This window comes from Apodemus sylvaticus, chromosome 9 (assembly GCF_947179515.1).
Source record: "Apodemus sylvaticus chromosome 9, mApoSyl1.1, whole genome shotgun sequence".
In the NCBI taxonomy this organism is placed as follows: Eukaryota; Metazoa; Chordata; class Mammalia; order Rodentia; family Muridae; genus Apodemus; species Apodemus sylvaticus.
In genome coordinates, this window is record NC_067480.1 from 7,604,512 (window position 1) to 7,626,459 (window position 21,948).

Here is a 21,948-nt window from a genome sequence, read left to right on the forward strand (position 1 = left end):
AACAACACCAAAAGGTCTGAGTGCTGGGACCCTGTCTCAGTTAGGATTTAACTGCTGTGAACAGACACCATGACCAAGGCATCTGTATAAGGACATTTCTTTGAGGCTGGCTTACAGGTTCAGAGGTTCAGTCAATTATCATTAAGGCAGGAACATGGCAGCACCCAGGCACACTGGTGCGGGAGGAACTCAGAGTTCTACATCTTTATCTACAGGCAGAATAGTGGCTTCCAGGCAACCAGGAGGAGGGTCTTAAATCCCACACCCACAGTGACACACCTACTGTGATAAGGCCACACCTACAAATACACTCTCTGGGCCAAGCCTATTCAAACCATGACAGACCCTGTCACTTACCACAGGGTATCTAAGATGACTCTGGACAGGCAGTGTGGCGCAAGTTAACTCTTTCCAAGAGAGCCTGACTGACATAGTGCAGAGAGAGCCCACAAGTCCCCTGTCTCCATCTCCTCCTGCTCCTGTGTGTCTCCATGGCTAACACTTCAGAGAGCTCCTGGTTCTTCAGATAGGAAAACTCCACCTCAAGCTCAGATTTCAGGTTAGAAGGACAAGTCCAGCAATGAGGGTTTTCTTGTGCATTGGAGTGCTAGGATGTCGGCTTGGTGCAGAGATTGCTGGGAGAGATCTGGGAACATATCTTCTGCAATGAATCCATTCTTCTCTCAACTCACATAGCTCTCTTTCATTTTGTTCTCCACAGCATCTTGACACGAACAGATCGTTCTAGCTGCTGAGCCCAGGCTTAGAAGATGAACTGCAGCCAAGAAGCCTGGCCACTCTAAGGACGAGGCACAGCTTTAGAAACTTGAAAAGCACCTATGCACAGGAGAACAGTGCCAGGACCAAAGTCTCATCCAGCTTTCTAGGATACAGAGAGCCTGACAGACTCCAGTCAGAGAAGAGGAAGACCCCACCCCACAGATGGAGCCTGTGGCTGAAGTTGTTGCACCCAAGACTGTGATTGTGAAACGTATCTCTGTGGACACCGGGTTCAGGTGTCTTGTGCCCAGGAACCAAGTCTTTCTCTCATTCCTCGTTTGGTGGAACTTTCCAAGTCCTGGCATTGGAAGTTTCACGTGCTGATGGAATCCCATCTGGCACTCAGTCTAGGAAAGGTTTCTACCCCTTAAAGTGTCTGGGAATAGGATGAACCCACAGTCAACATTAAAACTTCAGGTCTCTGCTTTGTGGTTATTTTCCCTTTCAAACTGGTTTAACTGCGAATAAGGAACAAAGCCTGGTATTTCCAAGATCGACCCCTATGAAATTCAGAATCCCATAGCTCAACGTGTTACAGTTCCCACTCTGGAATGAATCCAAGGGAAAGGTGCCTGACATGGGGGAGTTTGCAGATTTATAGGTCCAGGCCTCAGCAACACTAAACCTACAGAGAATCATTTAGGGATTCCAACTTTAGAAACTGCGCGGGACAATAAAGAAAATGTCCCACAGGAGGCTCACAGAACCACATCATTGCCTCTGTGACCCTTAGTGCTGTGATTGCCATGCTCTCTGTCAACCTCAAAATGAGGTCACCGTTTACAGAATAACAGTGCAGGGCAGCAGAGCAGTGCACTGGCCTAGGGTGGTGTAGTGGGTGGTCCTAGGAGACGATGCCATCCCTCCATCCTCTCCATCTAGGAGGAAAGGGAGAGGAGAGAGGGAGGGATTTGTGAGGGTGAGACTCGTGGTCCAAGTGCAGCCTAGGAGTCAGCTTTCCAGCCTGGAAGAGCACACGTGTCTCTGGAGAATTCAGGTCAGGCATGTCACAGGGACAGAGGGCCTGTGCTCTCCATAAGAAGGCACTGTACCTGACATCCTGTACTAACACAGGACATAGGATAGCTTGTCAATACAGGAGCCAGCACACGGCTGGCACAGGGAGATTCTCGAGAAGGTTCAGGGTTGATGGAGTGTACACGCAGACTGATAGGTCAACAGATGTGCAGGACAGTCTGAGGTCACAGGGCAGGTAGTATGAGCTATGTGGCCACACACAGCTGGACTGATGAGACCCTGGCTCAACAGTGCTTACTGGATGAGGCTTTTTAAGTCCCCTACACTGTATTCCCCAGGCCTCAGTTGTAAAGTGCTGGCAGACATCCAGTAAGCAGTGTCTTCTTCCAATTTACTTTGTTCCAAAAAGGACCTCCATTGTCAGTGTCATGATGCACAGCACTGAAAATGCAGGTGTCATCTAGACAACAGAACTTTCCATTGGTGTTATAAAGATACTCTGATCACAAGTAACTTTGGGAAGAATTATTTATTTTGCTTACATTTCCAGGTCTCAGGGCATCACTATGGATATCCAGGGTTGCAGGTCCCGGCAAGGCCCTGAACTAGAAACCCCTGGGAACACTGCTTCCAAGTTGGCTCACTGGCCCATGTTTAGTTGCCTTCTTATGCAAACCAGGCCCACCTGACTAACGCTGAGGGCACTAGCCATCTCCCTCAGCCTCCACAGGAATCATCAATAAACCAATCATGGCCATGATTATAGGCCAGTGTAATAACACATTCCTTCAATGGAGGTCCCATGCTGCTGGGTGACTCTCTGCTGAGTCATGAAGTTTTATAAAAGCTAAAGGGACCAACGCCAAGAGGCTGAACACAAAGTCAACACACAGCATCCACCAACATTGTTTTGGTTTTTTTTTTGTTGTTGTTGTTTTTGCTTTTATTAATCATTCATTTTTATCTCAAATGATATCCCACTTTCAGGTTATCCCTCCACTACCCCATCCCAATCTGGCCTCCCCCTTATCTTTGACTATATGGGAGTGCTCCCCCACCCACCCACACTTCCCCACCCTACTGCTCAGGCATCCTTCTATTCTGTAGCATCAAACCTACCCAGGACCAAAGACCTCCCCTCCCGATGCTGTCCGACAAGGCCATCGTCTGCTACATATGTATCTGGAACCAAAGATCCCTTTAGTTACACTTCATGGTTGGTGTTCTAGTCTCTGGGAGCACTGGGTGTACTACACCGGCCCCAGTAGAATCTGTGTGGTAAGTTCCACAGACTGAGGCACTAGACTGAAGGAGGTCTCCTGGAACCGGTTGTGGAACTCTCAGCCGGAGCAAACATATTGGGAATGTTTTTGTTCTGTTCTCTTTCATCACTTTTCTTAGTTACAGGTTCCTGGTAGGCTACACCATGATCTTAAGAATAATGCCTTGAGATGGATCACTAACATGACTTATCTCCAGGGAAACCAACACTTTACTACTCAAATCATTTACAAAATTATTTTGATAGATGAAAATTTTCCAGCAATAAAACTTCATATGGCTACAGTGTGTGTCCTCAGAGGTAGGTTTTGGTATATGGTAAAGAAAGCCTTAATTAGAATGAATTAAAATAGTTTAAATTTATGCTTTGAAGATTTATAAAAAAATAATCAGGCATTAGATGTTAAGCAATAATTAAACATATTGGAGCTGGAAAGTTAGCTCAGCAGTTAAGAGCACTGACCATAAAGATTTATTAACCTGTTTTGGGAATATGCCGCTGGCCGTGGACAACCGCCCTATTGAACATATTGTTTTAGAATTGTTATATTTTGATGGTAATGTTACCTGTTCTGTTTGTGATTCACTGAACGTGCACTTTCGTGTTGGTATTCATGATTGTTTTGCTGCATATGGTTTCTAAGAGGTGTTATGTTTGATTTAAACATATTTATATAAAATCCCGTGCTTGAAAGCTGCAAAATACGCTCAGATACAAAGTGCCGCTGTGTTTCTGTTTGTCAGTGCTAAATCCTTACCCACCTGGACTTTGAGGACCCTCATCCCAGGGTCCCACACCTGGCAGGAGTGTTCCGTGGCATGGGTGGTCAGGCCGGCCTATGTTGTTCCTCCAATGGGGTTGCAAACCCCGTCTGCTCCTCCAATCCTTCTGCCGGCTCCCCCAGGAGGCTCCCGAGTTCAGCCTGATGCTTGGCTCCCAGCATCCTCCACCTCTGCATGGGTCAGTTGCTGGTGGACCTCCCCAGGGACTGCCACACTTGGTTCCTCTCCTGCAAGTGCCTCCCAACCACGGTCCAAAACAACTGTTTTCAATAAAAATAAAATCATTAAAAATATTCTTATATACTTGCAAATGTTTTGTACACTAATTATTTGCAAAATGCTCTTGCATAAACAAAAAACTGACCAATTTTATGAAACAAAACTCACATTGGCTGGTATAAATTTTGGTGAAAGGAGGTAAGACACTAAATCCTGCAGATGTAAAATTTATATAGAATACTAACATTCATTTTCTTTTTTGTATTCCATATTAGCATGTTTCAGGACACAGGAAATTCAAACTTGGAAGGGCATTAAGTGTTATGTTCGTTGGGCAACTGCCTGCTCAGTGCCACGCAGGGCAACAGAGACACGCAGTAGGGACGCAGGCCACAGCGGCAACAGAGAGACCACACCAGGCCAAACAGTGGGGAACAAAGGTGTTGTATGAAAGGAAAGAAGGAAAAATAGAGAGAGGGAGGCGCTACTCAAATATATACAGATGGTGACATAGTCACAGGTAAAGGTAGGCCCAGTGAACTCTGGGTATATGGTGGCTGTTGCCTTGGCAACAGACCTATAGGTTGCGCTGCACTGTTGCCTATGTGATGCGGGTGTCAGAGGTCCCAGTACTAACATTGAGGACTTGTCAATGCAAGCTGGGTTTCATGGCTTGAAGGGCATTTATTTTTTATTATTTTTACCATTATCTGAAAGAAATTGTTTTGTTTTATATTCCAAATGTTACTCACTTCCCTGTGCTCCCTCCAGAGTCCTTCACCCTCTCCCATCCCCTTAGCCTCTGAGAAGGTGCTCTTCCACAACCCCAACTGCCCTCATCACCTGCCTCCTTACTACTACCTCACACCCTCCTCTGCATCCCCCTTCCCTGGGGCATCAGTCTCCACAGGATTAGGAGCATCTTCTCCCACTGAAAACACACAGGCAGTCCTCTGCTACATATGTGCTGGGGTCCATGGACCAGCTCTTTAGTTGTGTCTTTATTCTCTGGTAGCTCTCAAGGGTCCGGGTTAGTTGATAACCATTTTCATTCTATAGGGTTGCCATGTGCTTCATCTCCTTCCCCTAACTCTCTTATGGCGGCCCCTGATTTCAATCTAATGGTTGGCTGTGAGTATCTGCATCTGTGTCAGTCAGCTGCTGGTAGAGCCTCTCAGAGGACAGCCATGCTAGGTTCATATCTGCACGCACAACATGACACCAGTAATAGGATCCCAAGTTGGGCTGGTCACTGGATGGCCTATCCTTCAATATCTGCTCCAGTTTTGCCATTGTATTTATTTTAGACAGGAACAATTCTGGGTCAAAGATTTTGAGGGCAGGTTGGGATGATCCCATTCCTCCACTGGGAGCCCTGTCTATCTAGGCGGTAGTCTCTCAGGTTCCATCTCCCCACAGTCTGGCATTACAGATTTGGTCATCCCCATGAATCCTGGAAGCCTCTATCATTCCAGGTCTCTGGGATTTTCTATGGTTGCCTCTGCCCTGCATTGCCAGTAGCTTCCCATTTCAAGTCTTTCTCCTTACACCTTGTGGCTTCTCACACATCTCCCTCATAACTGATCATGGGCCCCTTTACCTTCCCTCCCCTCTTCCAGATTCCTCACTCCCTCTGCCTCACCATGATCTTTTGTTCCACCTTCTGAGGGGTATTGAAGCATCCTCACATAGGCCTTTCTTCTTGTTAAACTTCTTATGGTCTATGGGTTGTATCATGGGTATTCTGTACTTTTTGGATAATATCCACTTATCAGTGAATACATAACATACACTTTTGGGTCTGGGTTACCTCAACTGGGATATTTTCTAGTTCCATACATTTGCCTTCAAAGTTCACAATGATTCATTTTGAATAGCTGAATACTATCCCAATGTGTAAGTGAACCACATTTTCTGTATCCATTCTTCAGTTGAGGGACATCTGGGTTATTTCCAGCTTCTGGCTATTACAAATGATGCTGCTATGAACATAGTGGAGCCTGTGTCTTTGTGGTATGGTGGAGCATATTTTGGGTATATGCCTAGGAGTGGTATAGCTGGGTCTTCAAGTAGAACTATTTCCAATTTTCTGAGTAACTGCCACATTGATTTCCAGAGTATTTCCACCAGTTTGCAGTCCTATCAGCAATGAAGGAGTGGTCCTCTTTCTCTACAAGTTCACCATCATGTGCTATCACTTGAGTTTTTATCTTGGCCATTCTGTTTAATGTAAGGTGGAATATCAGGATCGTTTTGATTTGCATTTCCCCATAAGTAAGGATGTCAGTTTTTTAGTTACTTCTCTAGCATTCAAAATTCCTCTGTTGAGATTTCTCTCTTAAGCTCTGTACCCCATTTTTATTGGATATTTAATATATTTACATTTTAAACGTGATCCCCTTTCCCAATTACCCCCTAGAAACCATCAATCCATCCCTACTCCTCCTACTTCTATAAATGTGTGGTCCCACCTCCCTGTCCTGGCATTCCCCTGCACTGGGGCATCAAGCCTTCAGAGTACCAAGGGCCTCCCCTCCAACTGATGCCTGAAAAGGCCATCCTCTGCTACATATGCAGCTGGAGCCATGGGTGTCTCCATGTGTACTCCTTGGTTGGTGGTTTAGACCCTGAGAGCTCAAGTTGGTTCATATTGTTGTTATTCCTATAGGTTGCAAACCCTTTTAGCTCCTTCAGTCCTTTCTCTAACTCCTTGATTGAAGACCCCATAATCAGTAATAGTTTCATAAACCAATCACAAATTTGCCGGGGACAACAATCCTATTCATAATCTTTTTGAAAGAAAAACTATAAATAAAACCAACCAAGGAGATGAAAAGGACATATATGAAGAAAATGTTCAGACAGTGTAGAAACTGAAGAAGATTCTGGAAGATGGAAAGACATCTTGAGCTTTTTATTAAGGTAGCCTACGCTGTAAAGTGGCTATATTGGTCAAAGTGATCTGCTGATAAACCTCAATCAACTTTGAGACTCCATTTACATTCATCACCGGCAAGAATCTTTTCTTATTGAAGAACTAAAGTCTTCCATCAATGAATGTCTTTCTTAGCAGAAAGCAGTTCTGTCAGGTATGCTGCACAAGTCATTAATTCAAGCAGTGGCAAGGCAGAGGAGGTGACAGACCTTGAGTTCGAGGCCAGCCTGGTGTGCATATCAAGTTTATGGTAGCCAGAGCTACACTGACTCAAGAAAACAAAACACGGAGTGGAGGAGAAAGAAGAGCTGAAGGTGGAGAAGGGAGAAAAGAAGGAAAAGGAGAAGGAAGTGAAAAGGATGAGAAGTGAGAGGGAAAAGATGGAACAGGAAGAACAGCAGCAAGAGGAGGAGAGGGAAGTTCTGGAAAGACTCAGTGAAGCAGTATAGGGCAAAACCAGTACAAGGAAGTGGGAAGGGTTGGGTGGGAAAACAGGGGGAGGGAAGGGGGCTGATGGGACTTTAGGGGGGGCATCTAGAAAAGGGGAAATCATTTGAAATGTAAATCAAAAATATATCGAATAAAAAAAATAAAGCAAAAAAAAAAAAAGAAGAAGAAGAAGAAGAGGAGGAGGAGGAGGAAGAGGCAGAGGAGGGAAGCCCCATGCTAGAGAAGTCCCAGTAGTTCACATCCATAGGATGGAAAACAGTGTGGTGTGGCACAGAAACACAGGAGCAGATCACTGGCCTCAAGTGGACCATGTAAAAGTGAACTCACACTGTAAGAGACATCTGATCCTACAGAGAGCTGGGGTGGGAGTCTGCAGGAAAAGGCTCACCATGGTCAACAAATGGTGCTCCCACATGTGGAAGACTGAGTCCCTCTGACCACACATTAAGATTATTCCAAAGGAACTGAAGCCACAAAGGTAAGGCCTGAAATGCTCCAGGAAATCACAGCACACTTTACACATAGTCAATTACGTCTAAGATTTTGAAAATTCTAAGGGTAAGGGGAAAGATGGACATAGGAATTAATATGTGGACTTCCCTGAAGTTTAAAAAGGTCTGTACAACAAAGAAAGTGATCAAAGATAAACACTGCAGAACAGCAAAATGGAAAAAAACAGTTGTCATGTCTAGATGCGGTTGTTATTTCAAAATCACTGAAATCTGTAAAACTGTTGGTGTCTGTACCAAAGTACATCCTGCAGGGATCCCTAGCTAGGTTGGCTGGAAGGAAAGTTTCCAACAGGTTGGGGTCTGGCCAGAGGAGACAAAATGATACAGTTCTTCAAGAGGTAGCCAAGGCAGGGAAGGCTATTGGACCTCTTCTGTTTCCCAGCAGCCCCAGAGTCAGTGGCCATGAGATGAGATGTAGCTGGCAGCCAGAAGCCAGGGCAAGAGCTGGAGGCCCGCAGTCCGAGGTCGCCAGCCACCATCCCGGTTCCCCTTGAGGACATGAGCACAGCGGGAAAGTTCCTGAATAGAACATCAATAGCTTATGCTCTAAGATCAAGAATCAACAAATGGGACCCCACAAAATTACAAAGTTTCTGTAAGGCAAAGGACATGGTCAAGCAGACAAAATGGTAACCAACAAATTGGGAAAGGATCTTCACCAACCCTACATCCCACAGAGGGCTAATATCCAATATATACAAAGAACTCAAGAAGTTAGACTCCAGAGAACCAAATGACCCTATTAAAAAAATGGGGTACAGAACTAAACAAAAAATTTTCACCTGAAGAACTTCAGATGGCTGAGAAGCACCATAAAAAATGTTCAACATCAGTAGTCATTAGGGAAATGCAAATCAAAACAACCCTGAGATTTCACCTCATACCAGTCAGAATGGCTAAGATTAAAAACTCAGGAGACAGTAGGTGTTGGCAAGGATGTGGAGAAAGAGGAACACTCCTCCACTGCTGGTGGGAATACAAGTTGGTACAACCACTCTGGAAATCAGTCTGGCTATTTCTCAGAAAACTGGGCATAACACTTCCAGAGGACCCTGCAATACCACTTCTGGGCATATACCTAGAGGATTCCCCAGCATCCAATAAGGATACATGCTCCACTATGTTCATAGCAGCCCTCTTTATAATAGCCAGAAGATGGAAAGAACCCAGATATCCCTCAATGGAGGAATGGATACAGAAAATGTGGTATATTTACACAATGGAATGCTACTCAGCAATTAAAAACAATGAATTCATGAAATTCTTAGGCAAATGGTTGGATCTGGAAAATATCATCCTAAGTGAGGTAACCCAATCACAAAAGAACACATTTGGAATACAGTCACTGATAAGTGGATATTAGCTCAGAAACTCTGAATATTGAAGACACAATTCACATATCAAATGACTCCGAAGAAGGAGGAAAGAGAGGTCCCTGGTCCTGAAAATGCTTGTTCCAGCATTGTAGGGGAGCACCAGGACAGAGAAGTAGGAGGGGAATGATAGGAGAATGGACGGAGGGAAGAGGGCTTAGGGAACTTATGGGGAGGGGGGAACTGGGAAAGGGGAAATCATTTTAAATATAAAAAAAGAATATTGAAAATAAAAAGTTAAAAAAATATAAAGAACATTTCCATCTTCCATACAAAAAAAAAGGGGAAGTGGCAGGATGCAGCTGAGATTAATCACAAGTGGTTTCCACAGAGACTACCCAAGCAGCTGTAGGGAAACCACCAACTGGGACTGCTGGTCAGGGCCCAGATCCAGCAAGGAAGCTTCCTGAGAGAAAACTCTTCCCAGGAGGAGTAAAGTTTAATAAGACAGATGCTCTCAGATGATTCTAGATTAAATAACTCATGCTCTTTTTCCTTGTGGATAGGGACCTTATAAAAATTTTTCGGGTGAGGCTGGTGAGGTGGCTCAGTAGTTCAGAACACTAACTACTCTTCAAATCCCAGCAACCACATGGTGGCTCACAACCATCTGTAATGAGAAATAAAAACTGGAGCAAGAGGAAGAAGAAACTCAGGAACAATTGGGGGGTGGCGTGGGATCCAGGGGTAGATGCTACTGGTTAGCACAATCTGGGATGTTAGGATGTTATTTGCATGGGGGAGGGCCTCAGGTATTCTTCCAAAGTGCCCTGGCCCTCCTAGTAGAATGTCATGGTCATGTGTTCTGAGACAGGTAGAACTTTATTTCACTTGGTATTAATTATGAGATTTATGAGAATTCCTGGGGGGGGGGTTGAACCTTCAAACTTTGCAAGGTCTACCAGCTCAGGGCACGCTCTACTCCAGGCTCTACTGCCCCATATAAAACCACACAACAAAAACCAACTTATCTAATCAATACATGGGGTAATGAATTGAAAAACTGACCTAGAACTGTCATTAGCAGGCAGATCGTACCATGAGCTTCTCTAATATCTGTGCAGACAGATCCATTCCACCTAGAAAACACTGAGTTCCAGCCTGCAATCCCGCAGGCCTTCATTCTGCTTCACACAGGTCCTGGCAGCTACCAGGAAGAGCCAGCTGCTTCTGACACTCAGATTTTCTACCTGAGTCCCTGCCTCTGGTGACACTTCACCTGGTCCTAGCACTGCTCTTTCCATTTCTCTGGTGCCCATGTGTCCTAGTCAACTTGTCAACAACACAAGCAGAAGAAATCTCAAAGAGGGAACTGTGATTGAGAGAACACCTGCATCACACAGCCTACAGGAAAGATGTGGGGAGGTTCTTCATCAGTGACTGCTATGGGAGTGTGGAATCCCACTGGGGGTTGTGACACGGCTGTGCAGCATGTCCTGAGCAGGAGAGTCAGGTCAGCAGCCAGTCAGCAGTCCTCCTCTGCAGGCTCTCTTTCACTTCCTGCCTCCAGGTTCCTGCCCTGTTTGAGTTCCTGCCTTGACTTTTCAAATGGTTAATAATCAGGATTCATGAGCCACATAGACCTTCTGTGCCCCAAGCTGCTTTTGGGCACAGTGCCTGTCACATCGATACAAAGTAACCTACAACAGACATGTACTTTATACACTGGTCCTCATCAGGCAGTGAATGTTCCATGGCAGAGAATGAAGAGGGAAGGGAGTCTGATAGACCCGCCCCCTTGGAGAAAGGGGATTGGTGGGCAGAACACCGGGGGATGGGCAAGCACTAACTGTCAGAAGCTGAAATTCAACTTACATTAACTACCCCACTGCCTGAGATGAGGGACTCAGATATGCTGCCTTATCTCCACATGACATTTCTCACTGTAGGGTAGGGTGGTCTCAAGACAGGGTTTCTCTGTATAGCCCTGGTATCTCAGAATTCCCTCAATAACACGAGACTGGCAAGGAACTCAGAGATCCTCCTGCCTCTGCTGCCCAAGTGCTGGAATGAAAGGTGTGCAGCTCCTCCTCAGGACTTCCTCAGGGAGCTTCTAACCATTCAGCTACCAAATATGGAGAGACCAGAGACCATCCCCAGCCACCAGGCACAGGGATGACAGCAAAAAGGAAGTAGGCCTCTTGTTCCTCTGAGGGAACAAAGTTTCTGATGGGCAGGAGGAATACATTTCAGACATTCTACTCAGCAGAGTGATTGTCCTCAAGCAATCTCTCCTGGGATGTTCAGAGCAACTGCCAGCTTCCTTTGCCCCTGACATCTTAAGTAGACAGCATGGAGAGCTGGAACCCATTGATTTGAGGGAGGTGGGGAGGGAGGGATCAGTCATGTTTGGATTATTTCCATGATCAAGTTGTAATGTCTCTATATTCTGTGTCCAGGCCCCAGCCTAATGGCCTCCCTAGTTGAACAGTCCAGAGGCAGGAAGTATTGACGCTGCAGCTGACCTGGTCCATGGTACAGCTCCTGAACTGGATAAAAATCACCCAGAATGCCCTTGGGAAAAACTATGAAGTAGCCTGTAGAAACAAATCTAGGAGTTTTCTTTCCAGAAGGCTGTCTACAAAGCTGAAACAGGAGTCTGGAGACATTCCTATATCCTTTTTTTTTTTTAATAATGGAAACTAAGTATACCACATACTGAAACTTCGCTACCAGCCTAGACCAAGGCACCTTCTATGCAAGATGTCACCACAGCAGTCAAGGCATGCAAGGGACACACCAGGCCTTTGGCCTGGGCCTCTAAAAGAACTGCTATAATGTCTAGTGAAATAATGCTGGCTTGAGTGTACCATTCTGCCAGTCTGAATGACAGCGGTGAGACCTTTCCAGAGTCCAAAGCGCTTTCTCAATATGTAGCTCCATGCCTCTAAGAATGAGATACAACTGTGTGAGGGAGGACAGGCATGACTGAATGGGACAGGTCCCAGGTGCTGTTCTGTGGGAGGCCATATCCAATCACAAAGATAAAGTCACAGACCTCTGAGGAGTGTGGAAAAAAAAAAAAGACCGCAGGACTGCAGGGTCAAGATATCACCAAGAGCAAGGAAGATCTCACAGACATGTCTTGTGATTATGAAACTGATCCTGGCAGCTTGGTAGTCCTTAATTCTTAAACTAAAATTCTGGCTAGCTTGGCCCTCACCAAGTATCCATAACTGCTCTTCTTCCCATCCCATGCATGGGTCATGAAAGCCCAGCCTTCCTTGTGACAGAAGCTGACATCAGGCGCTGAGGAAGTGTGCGCCTCAGGAGAATGCATGGGGAGGTGATGCTGGTGGTGTCCTAGGTCTGCTGTGTCTACAGAAGGAGGGAGGAGTGTCTCAAGGAATGATAGGGATGTGGGGTGTGTCTAACTGGCTTCTGCCTCCAAACAACAACCTGGTGAGGATCTGTCACCTCTGATGAGACAGGTGTCCCATCATGAGTTCCACTGTAGGCTACTCCCTCAGAAGGACAGTTAACAATCAAGACAGGATATTCCTGACCTTGGAGGAAGGAGATGGAAAGGCTTTCAACATCCTCTGAGGCTTCTCCTGCAACTTCTAAAAGTGCTTCCCATAAAGGGAGAGGGCAGTGCCCCTGAAGGAAGAGAAAGCACTGACTTAGCATGAGACCTCAGGGTCATCACATGTTCCACAACAAAAATTCATTCTTTCATTCATTCATTCATTCTCTCACCCTGCACCCCTGCTCTCAAGCCTCCATTCCTCCCACTCTCGGTGAAGAACAAAATTGGCTTCGAATATGCCCATGTTTGCCTGCCCATGAACCTGGTCTCCAAAGTGACGCAGTGTCGGCGCCTAACTCAACCAGCGAAGAAAGACGTGACACGACCAGGTTCTTCTCTGCAGCGCTTTATTCAGGACCTTGCTTTTCTTCTCCAACACGACCCCCCCTCCAGGCTGTTTTTTGCCGCCCTTATATAGCCCAGCAGCCCTCGCTTAGGGGCGTGTCGCATTGTGATAGGAGAACTAATGTGCACCTCATTAGCATACCAGTACTGAGTCACTGTGTGGTCATACCATGCATGTGCCAGAGTTGTTTACCAGGACTAAAATTTTCCTGCCAGCGCCATCTCACAATGGCGCTGGATAAAGGGACTTCCCACAACGCAGTTTGTGATTCTGCCTCCCATAGAAGGATGTTTTTGGATTCAGGTCTCTGAGCTCAATGCCCTATTTCATGGCAGTCACAGAAACTTTGCCAGACTGCTGCCTCCCAGAGCACCCAGCCTGCACTGCACTGTGCTGAGCTCTTCTGCACTTTGGGGCTCATGGGTTCTGTCCTTTGCTGGGATCCCCATTCTGCAGCTGTGCATTGTTTCTCCTTATCAACCCCAACATCCACATGATCCTGTTTGAGTGAGCCATAGACTTCATTGAATCCACTGGGGTCCTCCTGCTCTCTGGAAACACCCTGGAGGATTTCCTAAGTGAGTCTTCACATATCACTGGGAACCTGAGAGGTTGGAAAAGCTGGCAGGCCTCAGCTGAGCAGCCCAGGCTTGTCCTGCACATTACCCTCTCTAGACAGGAGGAGGAGTCTCCAGGTTTCCAGCGAGGGCAGAATGGTAGGGCCTCCTTGTGTACACAAAGAAAGATAACATGGTCAAGGTTTCCACTGTGCTTGTAGCATGGACACAAAACTGTGAGATCAGTTCCTGGGAATCCTCTTAACATGGGTTCAGGTTGATCTCCATAGAGGGTTACATAGAGGAACTTCAGGAAGAAGGGCTGGGTTACAGACTGCAGATAAGGGGAGGGGCCCTGCCCTGAAATGCTGACCCCCAGCACTTGGGTGAGCAGTGGGAGGGGCAGGGATGACATGGTGTCGATGGGCACTTTGATCTCTATGTTTTAATATGGACACAGATACTCTGATATATACCCTGACTGTCATGTTAAAAGAAGAGTTCTCCACAAAGATCTCATGGACATGTGTCCTGCAGCTTCCAAGGGAGGCCAGGCAGGCAGTTTTGAGGAGCAATGTACATATGAAGATGTGCAGGTTCCAAACAGTGGCTTCATGGAGGTCACACAGCAAATGAGGTCTCTGGATCCTTCATTCTGCAACCTGCTGCCCCTTTGATCCCTGAATCAATTATTCCTCCCATTGCACCCCCCCCCCAGTGCTCCTATATATTCTTGACACTGCACGCTGTCAATGCCTATTACCATGAAATTGTCAACTACATTTAGGAAGATTCTCATACTATATAATAATTCTCAAGTGCCCATAGATGTGTGAGTTCATTTCTGGGTCTTCAATTCTATTCCATTGATCTACCTGCCTGTCACTGTACCAATATCATGCAGTTTTTTTTAACACTACTGCTCTGTAGTACTGCTTGAGGTCAGGGATACTGATTCCCCCAGAAGATCTTTTACTGTTGAGAATAGTTTTAGCTATCCTGGGTTTTTTGTTATTCCAGATGAATTTGAGAATTGTTCTTTCTAACTCTATGAAGAACTGAATTGGGATTTTGGTGGGGATTGCATTGAATCTTTATATTGCTTTTGGCAAGATGGCCATTTTTACTATATTAATCCTGCCAATTCAAGAGAATGGAATTTTTTTTCATTTTCTGAGGTCTTCTTTGATTTCTTTCTTCAAAGACTTGAAGTTCTTGTCATACAGATCTTTCACTTGTTTGGTTAGAGTCACCCCAAGATACTTTATATTGTTTTGTGGCTATTGTAAAGGGTGTCAATTCCCTAATTTCTTTCTCAGACTGCTTATCCTTTGAGTATAGGAAGGCTACTGATTTGCTTGAGTTGATTTTATATCCAGCCACTTATCAGCTGTAGGAGTTCTCTGGTGGAGTTTTTTGGGTCGCTTAAGTATACTATCATATCATCTGCAAATAGTGATAATTTGACTTCTTCCTTTCCAATTTGTATCCGTTTGACCTCTTTTTGTTGTCTAATTGCTCTAGCTAGAACTTCAAGTACAATATTGAATAAATATGGAGAGAGGGCAGCCTTGTCTGGTCCCTGATTTTAGAGGGATTGCTTCAAGTTTCTCTTCATTTAGTTTGATGTTGGCTACTGGTTTGCTGTAGGAAATAAGTCTGGAGGTTCCTCAGAAAACTGGGCATAATACTACCGGAGGACCCCACTATACCACTCCTGAGGTATACCCAGATGTTCCCCAGCATGTATTAAGGATACATGCTCCACTATCTTCATATCAGCCCTATTTATAATAGCCAGAAGCTGGAAAGAACCCAGATGTCCCTCGACGAAGGAGTGGATACAGAAACTGCGGTATATTTACACAATTGAATACTATTCAGCTATAAGAACAATTCATGAAATTCTTAGGCAAGTGGAGAATGTCATCCAAAGTGAGGTAACCCAATCACAAAAGAACACACATGGTATGCACTCACTGATAAGTGGATATTAGCCCAGAAGCTTGGAATACCCAAGAAACAATTCACATATCAAAGGAAAGCAGTGTAGGGGAACACCAGGACAGGGAAGTGGGAAGGGGTGGATTGGGGAACAGGGGGAGGGAAGAAGGCTTATGGGACTTTTGGGGAGGGGGGATCCTGGAAAGGGGAAATCATTTGAAATGTAAATAAAGAATATATCAAATTAACATAATTATAAAAAAGAAGTCTCATACTTCATAATAAAGTTAAAATGACTTTAAATGTTACTTCAATTCATTATGACAAGTGTATGATATTCCAAGATGTAAGGCTGGGAATGTTGCCATTTCAAAGAGAAAGTATAATTTTCTGTCTCTGGGGTCTGACTTTGGAGCACAGTAGAATTTAGTTTGTCTATGGTAGGCTAGTTTTGTGGATTCAGACATGGACTAACCCCTGTCAGGGAGCTTCTGGGTGTGGATGGCTTTGTGCAGGCCTCCTTTTCCCTTCATGTGTCCTGGGCTTAAGCCCTCAGCTTTCCCTCAGAGACCAGAGGAAAATGATTTACAGTTAGTAATCATCGGGCAACACATGGGGGATTCCCAGTAAAACCCTTCCTGGCTTATACAAGGTGCCATTCTCTGGGTCCAAGTGAGACAGGAAATTTTTTCTATCTGCACTTCAGTGTATGCTAAATTCATATCCTGTGGACAAAATCTGTCCATGACTCCCTACAGGAGCCCTGTGTCTAAACACGCTTTCCCAGGTGTGAGGGCCTTACCATTTCAATCTGGGAAAGAGTCAAGGATGGGACTCTTTTGAGCTGCAGGCTGTGAAAGAACCCTGAAAGACAAGCCTTCATTCTCCCCTCTGCCTTTTCTTGGCTCCTCTCAGTTTGCAAGCAGTTGTCAACCAGGTTATTGTCCAAATGGCAAGGGCACTGGGCCTGAGAGTTGACTGAAGCTCACACAAGGGACAGTCACAGAAGAACACTGGGTGGGGTGGGGTGGGCTCTAGCAGGGGCTCTAATTCAGGACATAACAGAAGGAAATGAAGCCCTTGGTCCCAAACTGCCATTTCAGTAAGCTGCCAGGAAGGCACTTGATGGCTAGGCCAAAGTCTATTAGTTTCATATTACACTCTGCATTCTCAGAATATTTTCGAGATTATGTCTCAATGGACAATGTCAAGGTTGTGGCAGTAATTTATGACTGACACCATCTGCTTGAATATTGTCCTTGCCTCTTTCTCCTGTAGTGGGCCATCTGCCATTATCAGTTCAGAGAAGTTTCATTCTGGAGCACACTAACAACATGGACCTGCTGTGATGTTATTAGAACTGGATGTGGCTAATGTTAAGATGATGAAGTGTCTCCAATATTGCTATTTCTGACAGGATCCTCCCGAGGAGCTTCTTAATGGTCTCTACTGTTTTTATGGTTACCACGGCCTGAGTTTTTCTGTAGCAGGCAAGATTCACAGTGCCAAATGCTCCTTCGCCAATCTGAAAAAGCACAATATACTGACTGCCCAGTTGGTTCTTTCTGCAGTTGCTGGCCATGAGACTAGGCTTCCTAGCGGGCTCCTGACAGTTCTTTAGACAGTTTGTTCCTTGATGGCAGGCCCTTCTTCATGCTTTATTGCTTTTTTATTGTTGAACTTTCCTGATTTGTCAGGTAGCGGGCCTAGGAATTGGACAGAACATAAGATTCCACTCTGAGTCTGTACGTATGAGTCTAAAGTACACATTGACTTTTAGAAGTTTGCTGCCTTGGTCATGGTGTCTTATTGCAGCAAAAGTAAGAAAGATGCAAGCATTAGTAGCTACTGCTTCAGTGGATCAAACAGACTGATATTTACTCATGTGGAAGTCAAAGCCAGTAGAAACTTCAGTGGCTTTTGCTGTTGAGTGTATCATATCATTTGGGAATGCTAAAATGCAGCTTATTTAAGGGATAACTACCCCATCGTCTAACCAATGTGGGGTACTTATGACCCTCAACAATTACAAGCAAGGGCTGGTATCCAGTTATCATAAAATACAGGAATGCAACTTTTCTACACTGAAGCCAGCGCTGAGTCAGGCATTTTGAGATGAGCAGCCCTTGAGTCACCCCTTCTTATGATTGACTCCACATGCATACGTGAGCACGGAGCTCCTGTAAACCCACTGGTTGAATAAGTCAGACTTAAGAAGAATAATTCTGTGGTCTGTTGTTGATACCACCTCTAGGTCACAGGAATATTTGTTCATGTCTCCCCAGGGAATGCCACCTGGTGATAACTCTTTTATGTTGGAAGACACAGGTTTATTGATGAGAACTTTGGTCTTAAAGTTGGAAATCATCTATTAGCTTCATATTTTGTCTGCATCTGGCATGATGTTCTGGGGTCTAATGTCTTGATGGACAGTATCAAGGCTGTTGAAGTATTTTAAGGCTGACACTCTCTGCCTGGGTATTTTCTTTGCCTCTTCCTCCTACCGCAGGCCATCCTCCTCCATTAATTCAAATTATTTTCCTCATGGAGAATACTTGGTTGTGAAGTTGACATGTTCTGACGTTACTAGAACCTGGAATAGGCTGATGAAGCTAGGATGGTGCAGTGGCCACTGTTGAGGTTGGGATGCCCCCTCCCATGCTTGTTTACCCTTTCACTGGCTTCTGCATCCTGTCTCTTTCAGGGGAGCCAATTTTGGGGAGATATGTTGAGGTTGTCTTCAGAGCTCTGAAGAAAGCAGCAGAGTCTTGATAGGCAAGCCCTAATTCTCTTGAAGCACCCAAATCCTGAGCGGGAGAGGAAGTTTCCTAGTCAGAGTTTTCCTCAGGTGGCAGTGGCATTTCCTCCTGGGAGTTGCTGAGACAGACATGTGGGGCAGCCACAGCTCCAGAATGGAGGGCACAGGAGGTATCTCAACTCTTTTCTCAGGACAATGTAAAGCAAAGGCAGCTGTGAACGTACTCCTTTCCTGGGTCTTGGTACTGTCAGGGCAACAGGCCAGTGCTTTCCTGAGAGCAAGATATGGAGGAGACCAGAGTTGGGCTCACTGGCCTTTAGGGAAGACCAGAGACTGAGGGATGTGCTGGTGACGGATTGTGTAGGGCTCTCTCCTCAGGCCTGGATGAAGTAGGAGATTCATGCTCAAGCCCCATGTGTACCTGTTGTTTCAGAATTAAATATGCACCCATTGTTTCAACTTTTTTTTTTACACTTATTCCAAGATCTCCTTGGCATTAAACCCGATGCCTCAGAGCATGTCTATGATGTTGGAATCTATATGTTCCCTTTTGGGATATTTCACATATGCTCATTCATCATATTCTCGATGTCTTTAAGAGAGGGCCTTATCTCTTAGGAAACTGTGAGAATCTGGTGAATTAGGTTTTCAAAAGTTGCCCAGAGACATGAGTTGTCATGTCACAGATTCCTGGTGCAAATTTTTTCTCAATCTCCCTCATGGTGCTTCCTCTAAAGGCTGATAAAATAGAGGAGTCTGTCAAGACTCCACACATCTGCTTCCATGGATTCCCTGGGAAGAGCTCTGGGTCATAAAAGCCCTTGGTGTCCACACCATCGTTTCAGAAAACTGCTGAATCTGCACTTGATGGCAAGGCCAAAATCTATTATCTTCACACCACTACCTGGACCTCTGAGGATATTCTGGGGTGTTATGTCTCAATGGACAATGGCAAGGTTGTGGCAGTACTTTGTGTCTGACACTCTCTGCTTGAATATTTTCTTTGCTTCTTCCTCCTTCACAGGGCCATCCTCACTTACCATGGTGAGTAAGGTTCCTCCCGGAGAGTAGTCTGTTGTAAAACTGATGGGCTTTGGTGTTCCTAGATCCTGGTGGAGGCTAATGATGTTAGGATGGTGAAATGTCTCCAATGTAGACATGGCTGACAAGGGTCCTCCTGATGAGCCTCTCGGTGATCTCTACACTTTTTTCATTAAGTATTTTTAATATCAAAGGCTAGAGCAAGCATAGAACCTCAGTTGTAATGTCTGTTGAGTCTGCAGCTGGCTCACCCAGGACTCATGGTTTTCTAGTAAAATATGCTTAAGACAAAACAAATATCCATAGGTTCTAAAGCGAATGCACACACTAGGAAATGAAAGGTAGCAACGGAAGCCTGTTTCTGAATTACATTTGTCTATTTATTAAAAGCACTATGATTTGATTTAAGATGTTTATAGTGAAATAATAGCTGAGTGGAGGTCTTTGCATCTGGAAACTTGGGATTGGATTACTTGTAAATAAGAATTGTCCTTGTTAGGGCACTATGTAGGGTACTGAGTATGTCTCTGATCTCTACAGTTTTTATGGTCACCATGGCCTGTGGTTTTGTGGCAGGTGATATTCACAGTCCCAAACAGACCCTGGCCATTTGCAAAAAGACCATATGCTGACTACTGAGTTGGTTATTTTGGGGGTTGCTGACCACGATGCTAGATTTCCTAGATAGCTCCTAAAAAACTTTATACAATTTATTCCTTGCTTCTAACCGCTTTTCATGTCTTATTGCTTTTTAAATTAAACATCTTCTCATAATTGAACTTTCTTGATTTGTCAGACATGATGCCTAAGAGTTGGAGAGAACTTACTGATTCCATGGGCTACTCCTACCTCTACACAAATCCCTCCAAGATCCAAGCTGGCATGCTCTTATCTAGCATTCTAAGGAACTGGAGAAAATTCTACCCCAAAGTACTTAGAAAGAAGCTTCTGTGTTCTACTGCCCCTGTTCTTAATCTGGATGGTCTTTGAGAGACGTCAATTCTGAGATGTTGGTTCTTGACCCCCCAGAAATGTTTTGTTCTAGTTAAGGTTTTGTACTGGCAGGAAGGAAGGCGGTTGGCAGGAAATGCCCTATGTATATTGAGGACAGCAGCTGGAGAAAGATGCTCTATGTACAAGGAAGAAGTCAGTTGTAGAGACACGCCCTATGGACAGGAGGACGGCAGCCAGGGCAATGCTCAGTGCTCCACCGCTCTTCTCATGATCATCTGGGCTCACCCACAGGTTCAGGTTAGACCTTGGGTTCTAGCCATGTTTGAATCCTTCTTGGAGGCTTCTACCAAGCAAAGGGTAACATACCTATGGAAAGAACTGCATGATATTAAACGAGTGCTTCCCAAATGTGATTAAATGCCCTCTCTCTCTCTCTCTCTTTTTTTTTGTTTTTTGTTATTTGTTTTTTTTTTTTTGTTTTGGGGGGTTGGGATTTTTTTGTTTTTTGTTTTTTTGTTTTGTTTTTTGTTTTTTGGGGTTTTTTGTTTTGTTTTTTGTTGTTGTTGTTGTTTTTTGAGACAGGGTTTCTCTGTGTAGCCCTAGCTGTCCTGGAACTCACTCTGTAAACCAGGCTGGCCTCAAACTCAGAAATCTGCCTGCCTCTTCCTCCTGAGTGCTGGGATTAAAGGTGTGTGACACCACTAAATGACTCCCCCAAAGACACATAACCTTCTTTAGAAACCTGGCATATTCTAGTAGAATGTTTTTCCTTAAATTGACTCTGGGACACTTGAGGACCCCAATGGAGATACAGGACTGGGTTTCCTCATCTGAATTCAAGGGAATCAAAATGAATTAAGTATCTTTCACTGACAATTCTGACCAGTCATGATAGAACATTTAAATATATGAATCAACTATTTATCAGGCTACTATAATATGATGTAAATTTTGGACCATGACCTTCTAGCGAGGCTGGGGCCTTCCTCATCATGTCAAGGAAGAGGCTTGAGAGGCTCCTGGGCAAGCCAACCTCTAATGCTCCTGTTGTTCACAGGGCAGAACAGCTGGACAGTTGTCCTCCATGGAACATCCGCTGTGTCCACCAAGTGACTGCCTTACTTGTGCCACACCTAGTATACCATACATAGTTTTGTTAGGACTGAGAAAGGACTTTGTTAGGACTTAGACACACAGCAATGGCGAACAACACCTGCAGACCGCAGCCCCTGTGAACACTGCCAATGAGGACAAGAAGGGTAACCCCATGGGAAAGATACAGATGGCTCAGAGGAACACATGCTTTCTTCACGGCCTTGTGGTCATAGCCATGGTAAAGGGTGTCTGAGGGAGGGACAGTTTTGTGCTAGCTCAAACAAGAGGTGAGGTGTAACTACTCCAGATCATGGATATATCTCCACAACAACAACAATAACAACTACAACTGCCTTGCTGATAAGCAGAGAACTCTGAAAACAGTCATTTTCAGAGTCTAATGACCATGCATG